The 20399-nt window shown below is 48.4% G+C and overlaps 1 long non-coding RNA gene across 1 annotated transcript; it reads right to left on the reverse strand.

The window, feature by feature from the left end:
• Positions 1 to 2382: 2382 nt before the first annotated feature.
• LOC119089214 lies at positions 2383 to 19364 on the reverse strand. The gene is made up of 3 exons (XR_005093083.1): positions 19139 to 19364; positions 3004 to 3180; positions 2383 to 2729 (listed from the first exon to the last, which is right to left on the reverse strand). It is a non-coding gene; the product is annotated as an uncharacterized LOC119089214 (long non-coding RNA).
• Between the last annotated feature and the right edge of the window lie 1035 nt (positions 19365 to 20399).

Here is a 20399-nt window from a genome sequence, read left to right on the forward strand (position 1 = left end):
TCTGAGGGGATCGGACCCAGGTGAGTCCAGCAAGCTAAAGGCCGGAGCCTGCTTGATGGTCTTAATCCTACCAATGAGGAGCTAGCCACCTGACTCGGGAAGCAGCTAGCCTTCCTGTGCCTCGGTTTCCACCTTGCAAAACAAAGTGGAAGACTTTGTTGTTGTTTTGTTTTTAAGCTCTCTCCCTGTTCTCCATTCTAACTCCAAGTTCCCATCCCTTTGGGGTTCTGCCACACACACACACACACACACACACACACACACTACCACCACCACCACCACCACTCTGTCCTTGGTTACCCCCCCACACCCCATTCCTCTGCTCTCCCCACAGAACTTTATAGTCAGGGGATTATCTGGCCTAATCCCTTTATTTAAAGAGCAAGGTCGCTGGAATCCAAGACATGACTTGGCTTGGTGACCTTGGCCTAGATGCCTCCAACAGAACCAGGCCTGCAGTGCAGGTCCCTTGGCACTCTGTTCCTTGGGCGGTGCCAGCTCCCGCTCAGCGCCCAACCAACCCCACCCCCTCATGAGGAACAGACCCAATCTCGTCCCGACTTTCCTGTGCTCCCTGAGGACCATCTCCTCTCACAATGCGCACCCGCTCTCTCCCCAACGGGTACCAGGATGTGTGTGGACCCAGGCCACCTCAGAAAGGCCCCTCACAAATCGTCTACACTTCCCGCTCTCTCCAAAGCTTTCTCCCCATTCATCTCCAGCCTGGCTTGGTTCTGCCCTCTTCCCTCGCCATGGTGACTGGGTCCTGCCTGTTCACTTCAGTTTTCATTCGACTCATGAATCCACCCCCCCCCCACACCCCCCACACACTTTATCTCCTCTACCGAAGTTATGTAGTGTGCCCCGGGTTGGGGGAGCCTGGCAGTCTGAGGCAGAATTCTGGCCCCACCAGCCTCTGGCCATGGAGCCTCAGCAAGCTGCTGCAGTTCATTGTGTTAGTGTGTCTCCTTCTGGCAAAGGATGATGATATGAGCTTCTTTCCCAGCCAGCCATTGATAGCATAGCCTCTGTGAACACATGAACACATGTACACAGGGCACAAGCGTGTGTGTGCACATGTCCTATCCCTCCTGACTATCCTCTTTCCCATTGGACTCTAAGTTTCTCTGAATCAAGTGTAGCAAGGTGTTTCTTAGTACCTTCTAGAACAGTAATGCTGTGGTAAAAGATATATTCCAAAAAGCGATGGGTAGAGGCAGAAGAACTCAGCGTCAAGAGCGACTCAGCATTGGGATGACCTGGCTTGTGACCTGCAAAGCTCTCCTCAGACGTGGGGACAGGACCGAGGAACAGCACATCCCTCCCCACGGGAGGTTGTTTCCCCAAACCGAAAGCTCCTTCCTGCCGCCGCCCACCCAGTGACTCCTTTAAACTGCTGGTTCACCTGCTCTGCTTGGTGCCTAGTTCAGACCCTTCCCCTGCGGACAAAAGGCTTGGAAGTGATTGATGATGACAGTGACCTGCCACTGAACCCCCCCTCCCCAACCTGGGTCCTGCTGCTACCCACAAGGCCTTTGGTGCTGCGTACTAGCTATTTGAAATGCTGACGCCTGTTTTCATGGGCGGCTGGTTTTCTTCATCTTGCCAAGTAGAATCTTTGAGATGTGCCCTACTGGATCCTCTCCAAATGTTTGGGCCATAGAATAACTGACCATAATATACTCACCAGATTCCTCTCTCTCTCTCTCTCTCTCTCTCTCTCTCTGTGTGTGTGTGTGTGTGTGTGTGTGTGTGTGTGTGTGTGTGGTTCAGGACATGAAACAAGACAGACCTGGGTTCGAATCCCAACTCTATCATTTCAAGCTCTTCTTCTCAGATTCCTATGGGAATGAAGGGACATAAGGAACATTCCTGAGAGTTATTGAGAGGATTGAGCTTGCACATTGGGTGACGTATAAAGCTCTTGGCCCAAGGCCGTTCCATTGCAACTACTCATTAAATGACGGCTTCTGAGAGGAAAGCCCTATGGAAGCAGTGGATTGTATACCGTTCCGATCTGCCTCTCCCTCCTTACAGTAACACTTACCCCAGAAAGACTACATCCCAAACATGCCCCCCCCACACCCCATCATCCTGTCCACAGCTTTTGACTTCGCTTTGGCCCTGCCCAGAGCCTCTCTAGCTGGCTCTCTGGGGCAGACCAGTCCTGTGGAGCTGCCTCCTTCTCCATTCTTAGTGCCGTTGGTCACTCAAGGGTGTTTGCTGGCCGTACTTGCTCGCCCTGCAGAAAAATGTGTCTCCACTAAGCCACCAAGCATTCTCATGCCGTAGCCTTAAAGCCATGTATTTACGAATTTACTTCAGTTTATTTGCCAAGTCCTTAAAAAAAAAAAAAAAAAAAAAAAAAAAAAACCACCTGGGTGAAGTGACTTCTTTTAACTGAACGCTGGTGCCCTTGAGAAGTACTGAGCCGCCTCCGTGCCCAGAGACTGAGACAGGCCCCACCCACAATGACCCCCGTTTGAAATAAACAACCGCCCAGAAGAGTATTCCCTTGGGCCTCTTGCTGCCATTTGAAACGGAGTTCAGTGACATGGGACCCTTGAGTGACTGTTATTTGGAGGGGGATCACACAGGGGCCTGAAGCTGATGGTCACCCACGGTGACCTTGAAGGTTCCGGAACCCGCGCCTGCGAGCAGACAAGGAAAGAGCGAGAACCACACCAGCACCCTCTCGCTGCTCGTCTGCTTCTGCTGGGTAAACGGTCCTGGAAAAGAAGGGGAGGGGGCATTCGAGAAAGTAGAAAAGAGAGTGTGGGCGGCCTTTAATAGGAAAGGAGGTTTGGCCTGCCATAATTCCAGGCCTGCCTCGTGCCCAGCAGCCATCTCCAAGAGTCAGATTCATATTCTCTCTCTCTCTCTCTCTCTCTCTCTCTCTCTCTCTCTCTCTCTCTCTCCCTCCCTCCCTCCCTCCCTCCCTTCTCTTCCCCATCTCCCATATCCCCCCTCTACTTTCCTCTCCCTCCCTCAGCCTTCACGTACCTCCTCATTGAGGGAGGACTTCGACGCCATCAGTAACTAGAGTGCTCAGCCTCTTCATCGGAAGGGAATGGGGTAGGATCCGTAAGAGCCCAGGAGAAATGGAAACTGTCCAGCCAGGCAGAGTGGCGCATGCCCAAGAGTTTCGGGTCCAGCCTGGGCTACAGAGCAAGACCCTGCCTGAAAAGGAAAGGGGAAAGAAAATACGGTGAAACAGAACTAGACAAGCCCACTCAAGAGCATCTAGGAACGCTCCGCAGACCGCCCTTGGAAGGCAATGGGGAGGAAGGGGTTTTTCCAGACCTTGGTGCCAGAGCCCTCACGGGACGAGGGAAGTTCCCCTGACAGAGCCCCATAGACGCGAACACATCTGCCCTGAACGCTCAGAGCAGCCGCTGGCAAAAGGGGACATTGTGGGCAGAGGGGAGAAAAACGGGGTGTAAGAACTCCTGAGACATGGGCCCAGCACTGGAAGGACTCCTCTCTTCTCTCTTGAGCAAAATGAGCTGAGGGGGGGGGAAGAAAATGAGAGGGGGTGGGAGCGTGGTCCAAGCCTCCTGAGTCGCTGAGTGAAATTACAGGGCCCTGCGAGGGATGATTAACAGCCCTCATGGTTTTCTGCTTCACAGCCATTACTCACTGCAAACCTGGGGCTTCTCGGTTACATAGCCCGGCACAGGCCGACCATTTTTTCCATTGACTGAAAACACATTCTGACTGAAAACAAACTTTGGATCCCCGAGGCTTGGCAGGCCCTGGGTCCTTCTCCATATTTAATCAACGGGAAGCTAAACACTTTCAATCTGCGATGGCTCATTTGGACAGGGTCTCGGGGCGTTTGCTCGGTGCCAGATACAATAACTCTCCTCTCTCTTTTCTAAGGCCTATTTTATAATTTTGCTGTTTTTCAATGTCAAGCCCATCTTTTGAAGAATTTTTATTGGATTTCCTGCTAGACTTCAACAAGGATTTTTCTTGCCTTGGCAGAAATATCAATCTGAAGAGGGAAAAACTCAATCATCATCTTGGAAAGTCGGGATGGTGCGCGTGGGGAGGGGAAGGCCTTTGTCTGTTTGCACACAAACAGGTTTCTAGAAGGCTGGAGTCCCCGTTGCCAGCTTCCAGGGTCCCTCTAACTTCTGAATCATGGGGCAAAAGTTGACAAGGCAGGGTGAGGGTGACGGATGAGCTCAAAGAGAAAGCCGGAGCTTGGATGAGGAGTCACGGGGGTGGCAGCCAGCCAGAGGGTAGACACAGCCCTAGGAGACCCGGGCACAAGCTCTGACACCCCTGGATGCGCCTGTTTGTACAAATCACAGGAGCACCCAAGGACAAGGAGGCAGTCCTCACTTGGGAGACAGCAGGCCAACTCTAAAAAGACAGTAAAAGCCCGGATTGGGGGTGGGGGAGGGTGTGGCGCAGAGGCGCCCCGTTCCCCGCACTGTCTGCACCGAGCTCAAGGCAGGCGCGGCGGAGATTTCGTTTTCCTTCACAGAGATTATTCCCCAGGGGAAGCAGCTTGCCAGTGAGTGACAGCTTTTGTTTGCTCGTGTTTTCCTCTCCTTCCAGAGTCAACTTTCAGAATATACCAGAATGTTCCTTCACACTCGACTTTTTCTTTTCCATGTTTTGGGGGGAGGAGGAGGAAAGCAATTCGAACAGTATCTTCCAGGAAAACAAAAACAAAAACAGTTTGTTTTTCTGTCCAGTAGCAAGACAGAGACGAAGAAACCCCTGGTGCCTCTTTTTCTATTCTTCTTTGTGTTTTACTTTTGACCTCTAAGGCTGAGATGTTTCTTGGCCTGCACCGCTATTAACGTCACAAGTTAGAGAGCCTTGTCACGTGCTCACTCGTCTTTCCGTCCCCACAACAACCGTCTGAGGTAGACAGGGCATCTATCGGGATCACTGACAAAGAGATGAAGAAACAAGACTCACAAATCAAGAGACCTGCCCAAGTCTTGGGGGCGGGGATTCAGATATGAATCAAAGAGATCATCTTTTCTCCTGGCAGTTCCGGAGATTGAATCTACAGTCTCACGTGGTAGATATTCTACCACTAAAGCCATAGCCCCCTCTCCCCTTGGTTACTTTGGTCTCATGAAGTTGTTCAGGCTGGCCCTGACCTTGCCTTGGAGCCCCACACAAAACTTGAACTTAAGGATTATGGGCCTGTACCACCAGGGCACTTGTTTCTAATGTGCTACAAAACGCATTTGCTACAGGGAAGAGCCCTGGTCGTTTAATAATAGTGTCCCCCTCCCCCTTGTCTCGAGAAAGTTCCCCTGAACAAATTACTAAACACACTGAAAGCAGAAACATCCTAGTTCCCAACCCCACCCCGTATCCACCCACTGCAGAACAGTTCTACTGTAGACCTAGCACGAACAGGCTTCTGGGACACCTAAGCTACTTCTACTTCTTCTACTAGGAGAAAAGGACATCTAGAAGTCAGGTAAACCAAGTAAGTCCCTTGTAGAACACTCAGTCAGGGCCCCGTCCTGTGCTAGAACATTGTAGGATTCCATATAAGGAAAAGATGCTGTTCCTGCTCCTGTAGGCATGTGCAGTCAATCTTACTCAGTCAAGCAAATAGACGGAGGATCCTAGAACTGCAAAGACCTTTGAGCTCACCCATTTCAGGCCCTCACTTACCAATCAGGAGATAAGACAGTCAGAGGATCAAGGAACCAACAGAAGAAATAGGAAACTGGTATGCTTTGGACCACAGTTGGTCAGGGAGAACAGAGTGGCCAGGGGGATGCTCTGAGAAAACATAAACCTTGCTCTCAACCTTGAAGTGTGTGCAGGGGCAAACGAATGATTGAAAAAAGGTAGCTTGATTCCAGTGTGCCCACGACCCTGCAGGGGGCCCAGAGCACAGGACTAGGAGGAGACAGGGAGGGGTCCAGGACGGAGCTAAATTATAAGGTTCATAAGCAAAGGCAGGGAGCAGTCACTGGAAGGGCGGGGTTTCAGTACAGTGCTGACCAGTGACGCCCTCTTCCTACAGTTGCTTCCCTCTCCGTGCCTACCCCAACCTCCATGAGAGCCTAGGGCCAGACAGAGGTCTCCCTTGGTACTCTGCTTTGAGTTTCGTTCAAGAAAGACAATGGCGGAGTTCTTCCCAGGCTAGCAGTCTAGTCATCCTGACTCTCCCCGGCCTCTTCCGCCATGTCTGGGTCCACCCCACACCCAACGCTCACCCCAGTTCTCACCACCCATCCTCAGCGTTGGCGTTGCCATCCAGGAGGTGCAAGGCCGGGACTGGCCTCCCTAAGCTGAAAGGGGAAAGAGTGAAATAACAAGGGAGGAGCCACTGTCTCGGAGGCTGCCTTGGGGTCAGGACTGGAGTGTAAGACAGGCACGTGGAGGATGAGAACCTTCTTCCCACAGTGCCAGAGATGCTCCAAGAAATGATGGAGAGCAGCTGTTCCCCGGCATCCAGAAAGCCAAACCTAAGGGTCTGATGGCTGAAAGAGCACCCCCTGAGCCCCTGACCAACTATGGCTTGGGGACCTTCACCCCCCCTTCCCCCGCCATGCTTCTGTTTACACCGCGGCTACCTTACTAATGGTGTCCTAGAACCAAGCATGCCTCCCTGCTTCCTTAACTAAGACTAGGAGGAGAACACATCAGGATCGACAGACCCACAGTCTCAGGGTGTGGTTATGGCAGCTGTGACAGTTAATGATCACCAAAAAAAAAAAAAAGTTATTGTTTCCTATGCTTCCAAACACAGTAAAGCCCTTCTGAAACATAAAGATCTCTTTGTCTCTGACGCCCATCCCACCCTGCAACTCCATCAGCTGTCCACATTGCATCTTTCTCTCCTGTAGAAATACTCCTACTACCACGTAGAACCCTGGATTCTTCAAGCCTATAGAACTCACCCTGACCTATTTTCCTAATGGAAGAAAGACCAGCCCTGACAACCTTCTTTTCTCAAAGGCCCCAAGAACTGAAGCTTCCTACCGGACTAGACCGCCTCTACACACCCCCTCTCTCCACCCACCCACTTGACCCATCTTCTCTCCACCCATCCACTCTCTGTCCACCTCTGACTCCAGCCGCCCATCCTCACCCATCCAGGCTCCCTGTCTGTCCTCCTGCCCCTCTCCACCTGGCTCTTCCGTTCACCCCAGGCCTCCCAGACCTCCCCTTCCTTCTCCTTTCGACATCTTTCTTTGTTCTTAGCCCAGCCTCCATTGTCTCCTCCCCGCTCTGCCGTTGGAGGTTAAGAACATGCTATGGTATTCCATAAATTACTTGGCAACAGTGGATGACAAGAACAAAGTGTAATTCAGATTAAAGTCGCCCTCCAGCTGAAATGATAGTTTATTAAATAAACGGCAACGCTGCCCATCAACTTTGCTGGCAACTGGCTTCTTAGATTAATCTTCCTCGGGGTGATTTAGGATCCACCTGGGTCCTCTGAGAAGATTCTCCCGTCATTTCATCCCCATCTCCCTGGATCAGGCTGCCGGGCCCCGGTGCAGTTGACAAATTCCCCAAGTAATCCCTCAAAAGATTGGAGAACGCTCGGAACGCTCCATTAAATTTATTCTCCATGCTTTAAGAGACCCAAACTATGTCCAATAAATAAGTGTCCCTGTGATTTACTGAAATGCTCTTCTGATTTAAAGTTATAGGGGGAAAATATAGAGCCCCTGGGAGTCCAGGACCAGCCTTGCAAGTGAGACCAGATGTGAGATTTCTGCCCAGGGAGGGGAGAAGAAGAGGAAAACAGCCTAACTGGTGGAGACTTGAACGTGACAGTGCCCGCACCCTGGTTCTCGGCTTTAACATAAAAGGTCCCCGGTTGGGCATTCGTTCTCACAAAATTTATTGTAGTTGTAGTTAGAGGGGGAACCATCAAAAGAGTAATTCTGGCCCTTGTTTTGCACGGCTCTTTTGATAAATATGATACTTAGAAATATGCCTCCCACTAGACAGGAAAGCCATATAGTTAAAATGAAGTAATCTGTCAGTAAACTCACTAGAATCAAAGCCAAAATGAAACCTGTAAAAAGAGAAGGGAAAAAAAAAAAGCCTCCACTTAGAAATGCTCGACCAAGCAGAGGGGAAGGTGGAGATGAAGAACTGTCCTTTATTCGGATATTTTTATCTGCAGAGTTAAAAGTGGAGATTTATTTTTAAAGGGGGCTATTTATGTTCTCATCTTCAACAGATGGGTTCTGTGTTCCTGCCTCTCTCGCGCAGTCCCAGCTCAGCAGAAATGTCTTCTCTAGGCAGCCCAAACTTACCCAAACGAAGGAGAAATTAAAATTTGGGGAAGCAAGTGTAACCTTTGGAGCTAGTTTGAATATTGAATCTGTTAACAGGGGTCGAGAGGCAACAAGAAAAAAAGAAAAACAATCGTGTGTGTGTGTGTGTGTGTGTGTGTGTGTGTGTGTGTGTTGCTTCCTAAATGGCTGGGAAATGGGTGCTATCAATGGCGAATGTCCACTGTTATTTGTGGTTTGGATGTGAAATGCCCCTCAAAACTTCTGTCTTGAAGGCTTGGTCCTCCATGCAGTAGTGTTCGGAAGGACACCTTAAAAGATGATTCGCTTTTGAGGGTGCTAATGTCATAGTGGACAACACACTTCGAGTCTGTAGCTGAATGGGCCGTGAGCGGTGGAACTTTCTGGAGGAAGTGGGGTACCGGAGTGTATGCCTTTGAAAGGTGTATCTCTTTTCGGGTCTCTCCTCGCCTCCTGCTGCCCACTAGAGGCATGGCTTTGCTCCACCACAGGGTCCCCCATGATGCTCTACCTCATCACGGCCCAAAAGCAATGAAGCCAGCAGCCATGGACGAGAGCTCTCTAAAGCTGGCAAAGCAGATCCTTGTCCTTGTAAATTGTCTCTCTCGGGTGTTTTGTCACGTTGATGAAACGTGAGTGACACGTTCGAATGGAACTCACTTCTCTCAACAAGTCCCCTCCACATAGAAACCATCTACTTAGACAGTGTCTTTCTCCTGCTTAGTGAGACAGCCTATTCAGAGTCAGTCTCCTGGAGAAATTATCCCCAAATGTTTCTTACTCTTCTGTTATAACCATACCACAGGAAAACAAGCCCCGCGGTTCTGTCAGCAGCGACTGGGCAAGATGTTCCAGAAGCTCAGGCCTCAAAGCCTTCAAGAAAAGCCTGGACATTCTACCGCTCTCTGTCACTGGACGCTGGTCCGCGCAGCTTCACTAATGCCATGCCCCAGGAAACCCCTCCCTTGGCTATGTCTGCTCCCCAGGGACGCCCCCATGCCTGTCCCCAGAACAATGCCTTGTAGAATGAAAGGTCTTCATGACTTCCATCCCCTGGTCAGAAGGCAGGAAGACCTATTCACTTGTTACCTATATCATATTTACCCCCCTAGTGGGAGGGCAAAAAGAGTCAGACTCACTCTTTTGCAAGTTGCCATATTCGAATCCCTCCCAACTCGTCCTGGAATGAAGTCCCCCCCAAATAAGCTTAGGGGGATAAAGGAAAAGTGACATCCCAAGGATCTTAAACCATGTGACTCAGGGGTGACTCTGTCACTAGGGTGTGTGTGTGTGTGTGTGTGTGTGTGTGTGTGTGTGTGTGTGTGTGTGACCTGAAACCAATAGCGTCATCCCAGAGGCTCCGTGTGTCCTCATCTCTGTGGTTAAGGCTTGAACACCGTGACCTCCTGACCCCTGACCCCCCTCCCCGCGTGCTGCAGTGCCCCCTCCCCCCTCCCCCTCACTAAGCTAGTCTGGACAGAGCTGGAGGGTGTGGAGTTTGAACGGCACCTGTGTTTACACTGTACAATCTGCAGTTTACTGTAATAAAATCATTTAATACAGTCATAATTTTTTTGGCAAGGGGTTGTGTTTATGGTGAGCAAGACAGAAAGGGAATGATTGACTGGAGCTGATTAAAAACGATAAATCAAAAAACAAAAGAGGGAGGACATGGAGAACACAAAGCCACCAGCAAATCCCATTTAAGACAAGTTTTTTGACTTTGAGGGACTGAGTCTGTCTGATGATGTGCCAGCCAGAGAGGTGGGGGCCCAGGGCAGAGAACTCGGAGGGACAGGATCCAATAGCTCTGCTCAGTGGAGTTTATCCTCTCAGAGAAATGAGGAAATGGCTAGACAAGAATTCATTTCCTTGGGCCTCAACCTTCAAAAAGGATTTAGAAGGAGATCTTGGGAATAAGCCTTCAGAATTAATGTGTATATGCATGCACATGTTCACATACGCATGCATCTAGGTAGACTAAATTGAAGACTGTGCTGGTTAGGTCTTTGTCAACTTGACACAAGCTAGAGTCATCTGAGAAGAGAGAGCCTCCATTGAAAGAATGTTCCTACCAGATTGACCTGTGGACAAGCCTCTGAGACACACTCTTGACTAATGGTTGGGTGGGCAGCCCAGTTGTGGACAGTACCACCCATGGGCCGATGGTCTTGAGTCGTAAAGAAAGCAGGTTGAGGAAGGGCCTGAGGAGCAAACCAGTAAGCAGTGTTCTTCCACGGCCCCTGCTTCAGTTCCTGCCCTGATCGCCCTCAGTGTGGAGTGTGCCCTGAGAGCTGCAAGCCAAAACAAAGCCTTTCTTCCCCAAGTTCCTTTTGGTGTTTGGTCATAGTAATAGAAACCTAACTAGGACAGAGACTGTATCCGAACCTCCATGGCTAACGAGGATTGTCTAAGGTCTCAATCTTCCACCCTTGCAAACATGCTGCTCCATGCTGGAGCCTGTAGGGCAGAAAGGTTACACAGAGAGTCTACTCTCAAAGGATGACCCAGTGTCTGCTCAGGTTTAAGAACTCAGGCTCCAGAGACAGAACAGTGAGTGGGAAAAGAATCGTGACATCGCAGATACATCTTCCTGTGGCATTTATATCAGTGTGAATTAAACACCATGTTTCCCTGGAAAGCAAGGCCCTGAGTCAGGGTTCTCAACCTTCTTGATGCTGCAACCCTTTAATACAGCTCCCCGCGTTGTGATGACCCCCGACCATAAAATCACTTTTGTTGCTACTTCATAACTGCAATTTTCCTACTGTTATGAATCGTGATATACATATCTGTGTTTTCTAATGGTGTTGGGCGACCCCTGTGAGAAGGTCATTTGGGGGTCACGACCCACAGGTTGAGAACCACTGCCCTAAGTAAACACTTCTCTGTGTTCCCAGGCGGTCCGTGTTGTAAGTTCTAAAGGGGCCAGGAAGATTCACAGTGGTCGCTATGGACCACGTGTGCGCCACTAGGATTTATTCACCTGCCGTGAGCCAACCATTCTTCTTCTGGCTGGTCTCCTCTCAGCAGGAGCAGTAGCCCCCTCTGTGACAGCCAGCTTTGGGGCTGCTTCTGAGACCCATCGCCATCTCTTCCACTGCCAACTCAAGATTCTCCTTGCCCTCTCTTGCACTTTTACTGGTCTACGTGGCCTGGTGGGGTAGTCCAGATCCTCCTCTTTGACCAGGCCAATGTGCCCATCTCAGGCTGTAAGTGTTGTGCTTGTCCATTTCACATCAACAATTGGTATCTGCCCAGAGACAACTTAGCAAAAACTCTCATTCTTCTGTGTCCCGTGCTGTGTGTCCGGGGCCTTATCTGTGCTGATGACCTGATTCGGTGACACCCGGAAAGACTTCTGTTCCAGCTTTCTCATTGCTTGGTATAAGGAACCTAAAGCCACCAAAGCTAGAGCTAAGTGGGGTGTCTGCTTTGTTTCCTGATTGAAGCCCTTGCTGTGGGATGTCTTTCTGGATGCTGTGAAGATGTGTTGCTCTGATTGGTTGATCAATAAAGCTGCATTGGCCTATGGCAGGGCAGGATGGAGCCAGGTGGGAAAATCCAAGAGAGATAGTGAGAGAAGAAAGGAGAGCAGGGTAGACGCCAGCCTGCTGGCCAAGGAACAACATGCTAGCAGACCCGTAAGCCACGGAACATGTGGCAAAGCAATGATTAATAGAAATGGGTTAATTTAAGTTATAGCTAGCTAGCAAGAAGCCTGCCATATGCCATGCAATTAGTAATTAATATAAGCCTCTGAGTAATTATTTTATAAGCATCTGTGGGATTGCGGGTCGGGCAGGACCAGAGAAATCCTATGGCTACAAGTCCTCTGCTCTGAGCAGTGACCTTCAACCTCATGCAACCTTTAGCCGTACATGAGGCTGTCGAGAGATTCCCCAGATGGTAACACCAAGCGATGGTAAGCAGAGTAGCACCTACCACACTTTACCCCCTTGTCAAATATGCATTCTGTCTGTTGCAGACATGTGCCGCAGCAATCACTAACTTCAGAGGATGCTGTGTCCCAGAGGAATATCTCATCTTCATGGGTATCACCAGTGGTACCTCAGCTGTGTCTGCAAAGACCAGGGATTCTATCAAACCAACAACTGTATATGACGGGACCAATAGACATCATGGTCTCAGGGCCATTGCTACCCTCTTCTTTACAGTAAATTGGACAGCTTGGTCTAGGACAGGGTTGAAAAGATGACCATGCTGGTGGATCAGAGCCAACTAGTCTTCAGATAGTGGTATAAGGTGAGATCTTGTGGGCAAAATGGCTAAACTCATACCCGGAACATGTGTCAATGGCAGCAAATATAAGTCATTGCCCCTTTTAGGGAAGAGGGAGCATAAAGCAATCTACTTCCCACCAAATAGTTCTTGGGGAGACAAGGGAGTTTGGTACTGGAATCCTCTGTCACCATTGTAAACATTCTGCTGCAGCAAAAGGCAAGCTCGTGGGTGAGTGGCAGCAAGGGCTTTGGGGTGATATATTCTCCATCGCTGCCACTGTGCTAACACAGGGAGTGGGGTGATTCTGCCAGCATGTACATCATGCCAAGTGCTTCTCCCACAAAGGACTAACTGGGCTCTAATGCAACACCAAGGTCAGACTTCACACCCACTCCCCTCTCTTCCACAGAACTAATATTCTAACATTATGGAGTCCGTCTGGTCTTACGATCCAGGAAGCTAGGGTTCGGGACCTCTGAATTTCTGAACAACCGCTTGCTGCCCTCGTCTTCACAGAATGCGAATAGCAATCCGAGTCAATAGCCAAATGGATCAAAGCTACAGTGCCAAGTCTGGAACACACTACCTCAAGTTCGCAGGGAACCTGCCATGTGTTGTTCTTACTTGTAAGTTGTAAAGGATAAGAGATGCAATCATGTTTTCCTTAGGATAGAGACGTGTCAGCATGTTCTGGATCACTGAACCCCAAAAACTCCACTCAGCTAAGCTCTTAAATATCGGTAGGGTTATCTCCTACTGTTTACAGCTCATGTGTCTTGTGAATTCCTCTAGTATAATCACTGCTTCTTTTTAATCTTCAGCATGACTATCAAAATGGCATCAATACAATGACTAACATACGGTTCCATTGGAATATCCAGATGGCCCAGGTCTCTTAGCTTTTGACACAGAACAGAAGAGTCCATGTATTCCTAGGCCAAGTCACAAATGTACAATGTCATGATCTCAGTACACAGATGTTTTGATCCTACTCCTTTGCAGCTATGAAGGAATGTGTCACCAGACTGATGGCCGTGCACTCCATGCCTGAGGCTGTGCGATCTGTCTAGCAAAGACCACATCTGGAAGAGCAGTGACAACCAGGGTTCCTACTTAGGAGTAGGAGTCTAGGGTAGTTCACTGTCATCCTCCAGAATCCATCTGGGTTTTGTGGGGACTAGATTGATGAACTAAAGGGGAAATGATGAAAACAACAACGAACCCTACATGGTTTAGGTTTTTTTTTTTTTTTTAATGGCACTGACTTCCACCAGTTCCTTCCCATTGGCATAAAATATTGGTTTTTATTTACTCTTTGGAGCAGAAAGTGGGGGATAAGTCAGAGACCACTTGAACATTCTTATTCAATAGCTCCTCCAAATATGATAAAGAGCCAAAATTATAATCCTGCCTTCAAGTCTATTTCAATTATTCCTCCAGGAACACAGTGAGGGAAGTGTCTGAGATCCCAGGGAGCCCAGAGTGAATGAAACTTAGCCAGAAAGATGACACTGATCTGTTCATTTCCCAGGTGTCATTGCCAACTTAGATCCTGTCTCCAAAAGTCTTTGACAATTCTGAGTAGTTCGTGCTCCTTGAGATAAGGATATCCATGTGCATGGTCACGCATGCCTTTGAGAAAGCACTGAAGAAATTATAGACACCATATTTACTATGGTATCTTGCGGTCTTTTCCTCTAGAGACCTGATCTCTCTTTCAGTTGAGTATCCCAGGTCCAAACACTGGCTCAGGTCTAGAAACTGAGCGAGGAATCATAACTTATGAGGGCACTGGCCTTAGTCCCCTGAGTAATCATCTTTTGCTTGTGTAGCTTCTGCAATACCCTTGTAGGATGTTCAGCTTGGCGACCTTGCCCCTGGGGACCATGCTAAGTAATTATTAACAGGTCTCTGTGACTTCTCACCTTGCTCCTAATGATGGTTGTGCCTACTTTGCTCCTGATTATTAGCTGATATCATCTGCCCTCTCCTATTACAGATCTTTCCAGACATGTTATAAGACTGTATATAAGAGATGTATATAAGATGTATATAAGAGAGTGAAGTCCTACAGCAACATCCTATGCCATTATTCCTAGCCCACAGACAACTCCAACTCTTAGAGTTTTCATGGCACTCAGTGATTAGAATACCACTTTGATAAATAGGGTAGCATCCTGGGACACCCCCTTCTGTGGATTCTTAGATCATAAGCGGAGGGTGTTCTAGCATGATAGAACTACTCCAGCATTTCCACGTCTATAAGTCTGTTGATTCATTCCCCCACAGCCTGCATGGGAGTTCCAGAGCTTCTAGTTCATTGAACATAGGCCTTCACTTCTCTAACACCCAAGAGTCACCCTAGAAAGATGTCAGCTCAGTCTTCCAGTCCTTAGTATGTGGTTAAACCCTGAACTAGAACATGCTCCCATGGCAAGAGCAAACCAACGCCTACAACCCATCATTCCCTGTATGTTTTCTATCTGTTGATCTAGCATGTTTAGAACCAGGCCTCCACACACTTGGGTGGTGCATGCTGGGTAAATCCTGCAGCTCCTTGGAAGAACATTCTTTTTCTTCATGGCAGACCTAGCACTTTCACAAACAGCTTGTCTTATACTACCTTATGCCTAGAGCCTAGGCTGGTGGCCAAGAAGGAATGAACGTTAAGTCTTGGGAGGAATCAACATTGTCTTGGAAGATGGGAGGCACCTTCATTGTGTTCAAGCAAGTGGGAAGTGTTAGCCTTGAGCCATAAGGAGACCGGTATTAGATATTTCTTTAGTGCACCAACTCGAATGTCCCCACTCCAATCCTCAGACCCATTGGTTCCCAGCAGAGCTTGATTGGGGCCCAACAGATCGGCAACAAAGGAGAACTCAGCTTTCTCTGGAGCTCCACCATCCTAATGTTAAAGCCCTGAGCCTAACCCTTGCCTCCTTCTACCTTCTATAACCTTAAGCAGTAAGCTTCTTAATGTTCGCTAAAGAAGACCCTTCTTTGAAGCTAGTGATCAAGCTTCCATTTTCTGTCACCAGTGCATTAACTGCTAGGTTCCCTTTGTCCTTTCAGTTGCCACTGCCCCCAAACCCCTCAAATACCTGCGACATTATACTTACCCAAATAGGTCCTTCTTCCTACATCCCATCCCTCTTCCCACCAGCTCCTCCTCTGTCCTAGATTCTGCTAGCACTCAGTTTACCTTCAGAGACAGGACCCTCACAGGATGCTGGCAGATGGATCATTCATCTCTCAGGTTCTCTTTCAGGATCTGCTCCCCAGAACCTCATCTCGTACCCCGTGTTCCAGGTCTATTCCCCAGGAAATGGACTTTAAGGTGTGATTAGCCAGTAGGTGATTCACCGGGAAGTAGTTTGGATAGAATGAGGGGAGCAGGTTGGCTAGAAGCGAAAGTCAATCTGCATGTAGAGGCAAACAAGGACCTTAGTCAATCCCATGGAGAGTTCTGGAGCTAGGATGGTGTCAGAGACATCCCATATTGAGACAAGAGGACCACATCCTTAAATAACGTATTGCCAAGCTATAAGGATAAGGGCTTCCTCTAAGGAGAGGATACAACCTGTGTGAGACAGCTCCCTTCCCCACCAGCAATGCCCAGAGAGAGACTGAGTCATTGTGATCACAATACTCCAGCAGCTATGGGGCCTTGGTCTCCCCAATATCTGGGTAATGCATAATCTCTCACTACAACGCTCAAACTCATGCAGTCATTAAGGTATATGGAAGGTCTGTGGAAAAGTTTTGGCTTCTGCCTCCAGGCGATGGCAGGTGACAGACTTGATAAGAGAGCTCTGTTCAGTGAGTGCACCTTGCCTCGTGTGGACCGTCACCTAATAGATATTTTGGTCATAGTAAGAGGAGTAGGGTACACGAGGCTTTGCTTCACTTTCCTATTGCCAAGCCACTACAGAATGAATGTTTAGTAGCCCCAAAGTTTATATATTGAAACATAACCCCCAAAGTCATCCTGGTGTTTGGAGGTAGACTGGGACATGGTTAGGTCATGAGGGTATGAATAAGATTCCTTATTATGGAAACCCTGGAATGATAGTTTATATCTTTCAACATGTAAGGATCTAGGGACTAGGAAGTGGGCTGTCCCTCGACACCAATTCTCCAATGCCTTCATCTTGGGATCCACAGCTCTAAATGCTGAGGAACACATGTTTAAGCCACCTAGACTACGGTAATTTTATTACAGGAGTCCAGATGAAATCGGGCACATCCAAAGCACATTTATCCATAGAAACAATGCTTCAGCACTGGTACTTGACCTAAGAGTAAGGGACTTCAAATATCTAGGTGAAATATTCTTAGACTATGTCCTCCCACCCACCTGATCATCAGACGTAGAGACGGTCAGGGAATAAATGAGATGCTGAAAAGGAGAGTTATTAGGAGTTAAGACACACAGACACACACATGTATAAATGCAACACCAGATGGGAGAGGATGACTCTGGAAAACCGGAAGAGATGATTACGTCTGTTGAGTATGTTTTACGTGGCAAGCACACTACTAGACCCTTCACACTATTTCAGTGAAACCTCAGAACTTTACCCAGAAGGTTCTCTGGCACAGGGCAGCTGGTATGCCATCCAAGGTTACACAATGAATGCACAGATGAACTGATTTCTCAATGAAGGTTTCTCTTGATCTGAATCCCGTGCTTTGCCATTAAATCCCATTCTCCTAAACATGTACACTCCACAGAAAGTGTTCCCTTCCTACCTTCTGCCACCAGAAAGGCCACATGGAGTCATCTGAGAAACACTCCTATCTACACCAGCCATTTCCAGGTTCTTTGATGTGTGTGGTGTGTGTGTGTACGTGTGTGTGTGTGTGTGTGTGTGTGTGTGTGTGTGTGTGTGTGTGGTGTGTGTGTGTGTGTGTGTGTGTGTGTGGTGTGTGGTGTGTGGTGTGTGTGTGCTTGTGTGGTGTGTATGTGTGGTGTGTGTGTGTGTGTGTGTGTTTGTGTGGTGTGTGTGGTATGTTTGTGGTGTTTGTGTGTGTGTGTGTGGTGTGTGGGTGTATGTGTGGTGTGTGTGTGTGTGTGTGTGTGTGTGTGTGGTGTGTGGTGTGTGGTGTGTGTGTGCTTGTGTGGTGTGTATGTGTGGTGTGTGTGTGTGTGTGTGTGTGTTTGTGTGGTGTGTGTGGTATGTTTGTGGTGTTTGTGTGTGTGTGTGTGGTGTGTGGGTGTATGTGTGGTGTGTGGTGTGTGTGTGTGGTGTGTGTGTGTGTGGTGTGTGTATGTGTGGTGTGTGTGTGGTGTGTGGTGTGTGTGTGTTTGTATGGGGGGGGTGCGTGCGCGCACGCGCGCACACACGTTACTGGGAGTTAAACCTAGATCCTCACACATGCTAGCTAAGCATTAACTCTGGGCTATATCCTCCAACCCTCTTTTCACTTTTCACTTTGAGACAGGGCCCTGACTTTCACTGTGTAACCCAGGCTGGACAAGGTAATTCGGTCCTCTTGTGTCAGTCCCTCAAATAGCTGGAATGATAGACCGATGTCCCCAAGCCATGTCCGTTTCTTCCTTGCTTTATGTGGAGTTTTCCTATTTGTTATCCGATCGTATTTCCAGTCAGAACATGACGAGAACACCAACGGAAGCTCCAGATAGCCTGTACGGCAACTAAGCATACTAGTCAAGCTTTGCTGATGTCGTAGGCCAGGGAGCTCCATGATCTAAAGGGTTTTCCCAGATAGCAAGAGTTTATTTCTTTAAAAAGCATAGCTTTGTATTAAGCTTCCTACAGTTTCCACGCATATTTTCCTCCCTCCTTAAACAGCAGTGATAAACTGGAGAGCACTAACTAGTGTTTATTTTGCAATAATGACTCCCGGGATTGCTGAGATAAATGATCCCAGGCAACTGGGCCTTCGCCGTTCATGTCAGCTTTAGAGTCTTTCTGTCTCTTCCTTTAATGCTGGCCACCCCTCACTGTCATTGGTGTGACCCGTCTCCATCAGTTTTCATTTTGTTGTTTCTACATAAAAAACGGGCTTGGAAACAAAAGCAACAGGCTTGTTGGAATTGCGTGCTAAATACCAGTAACTAGGTTGTAAGCAAGTGTCTGAGGGCCTCTTCCTTGGGAAATCCATGAAACTGGAGTCTATTTCTTTAACTCAACAATAATTTATCAAACACACACTGTACTATGTGTTGGAGACACAAGATAAAACATAACAAAAAAAAAAAAAGGCATCATGGCGCATGGCCATCTCCCAGTGCCAGAAAGGCTTACAGAGTTCAGGGCTACCCTAGGCTATATAATGAGCTCAGAGTAGCCTGAACTATATAAAGGGACCCTGTCTCAAGAAAAACAAAACCGCCAGGTGGTGGTGACACACGCCTTTAATCCCAGCACTTGGGAGGCAGAGGCAGGCTCATCTCTGTGAGTTCGAGGCCAGCCTGGGCTACCAAGTGAGTTCCAGGAAAGGCGCAAAGCTGCACAGAGAAACCCTGTCTCGAAAAAAGAAAAGAAAAGAAAAGAAAAACAAAGCCGATTGAAAACCTTTCATGGCCTTTGCATTGTAATGAGATCGCGGTAAACCGGTGAAATCCGTTCTTTACTCAAACACCATTTCTGCTCACTTACCGACTTCTGCGTTCCATTGGAACAAGGTCAGGAGATCCATTCCCCACAGAGGACTCTCCTGTCCCGTTAGCAGTAAATATCCTGTGTCTGCAGTCTGTTAACACACAGTAGGGTAGGTAGTTTCATAATTCTAGCACACTGTGGATTCAACAGGCTACGGTGGGCTGCTCTGGAAAGCTAGTCACCATCTGCACCGCGCTGTTTCCATAGAGGAAAACGTTCCAGACAACTGACTTCCCAGTGAACTTCAAGAATAGGACTCGCTGGGCGGTGGTGGCGCACGCCTTTAATCCCAGCACTCGGGAAGCAGAGCCAGGCGGATCGCTGTGAGTTCGAGGCCAGCCTGGGCTACCAAGTGAGCTCCAGGAAAGGCGCAAAACTACGCAGAGAAACCCTGTCTCGAAAAAACCAAAAAAAAAAAAAAAAGAATAGGACTCATTTGCAAGTTCAGGGCTGCCTGTGCTTCTCCATAAACGCTGCGCATAGCGAGGCCATGATTGACCTATGGCTTAGAAATGAGGATGCTGGGATACCAGCCAACACCCTGCAGTAGCACGGACACCTTGAGTCAACAAATGCATCTCTGTGAACTTCAGTTCCAATCCTTATAAAAATGGTTCTGATATGACCTCATTAAACAGACCAGTTCTCCTTCAAAGATTTGTATTTATTCTTTGACAGTTTCATACCTATAGCCAACTTAGCTTGATCGTATCCACCCCAACCTCACCCTTCCTACTCTCTCGGGGCACCCCCTCCAAAATACGTCCTTATATCTTCACGTTCTTTCCTTTTTTAATAACCCATTAAGTCCAATTAATGCTGCTTGCATGAGCATTAGCAAGCTACCGGTGGACACCCACCTACCCACCCAAAGGACCTCCTCCTTCCCGACAGCCATCACTTACCAGGAGCTCCTCAGCTAGGGGCAGAACCTCATGACCCACCCTCCCCAATCCATGCTGGAATTATTGACTGGTTTGATCTTGTAAACACTGCCTCTGTTGCTGAAAAGAATCAATACGTTCTCTTCAAATGAATCAATAAGTGAATGAAGAAACCTTGCTCACACTCCCACTGCCTCTTGGGTGTTGTCCAAAAAAACGAAGCCCGTTTCCCTGAGGCTTGTTTTGTTTTTCACCATGGCTTCTGACCCAAATCTAAACATCTGGGAAAGAAATAGGATGATTCTCTTCATCCACTCTTGGGATCTCAACTGGGAATTCAAACTTCAACAGGACCCAAGAGAAGGACTTGCTCA

Source organism: Peromyscus leucopus, chromosome 17 (genome assembly GCF_004664715.2).
Source record: "Peromyscus leucopus breed LL Stock chromosome 17, UCI_PerLeu_2.1, whole genome shotgun sequence".
Lineage (NCBI taxonomy): Eukaryota > Metazoa > Chordata > Mammalia > Rodentia > Cricetidae > Peromyscus > Peromyscus leucopus.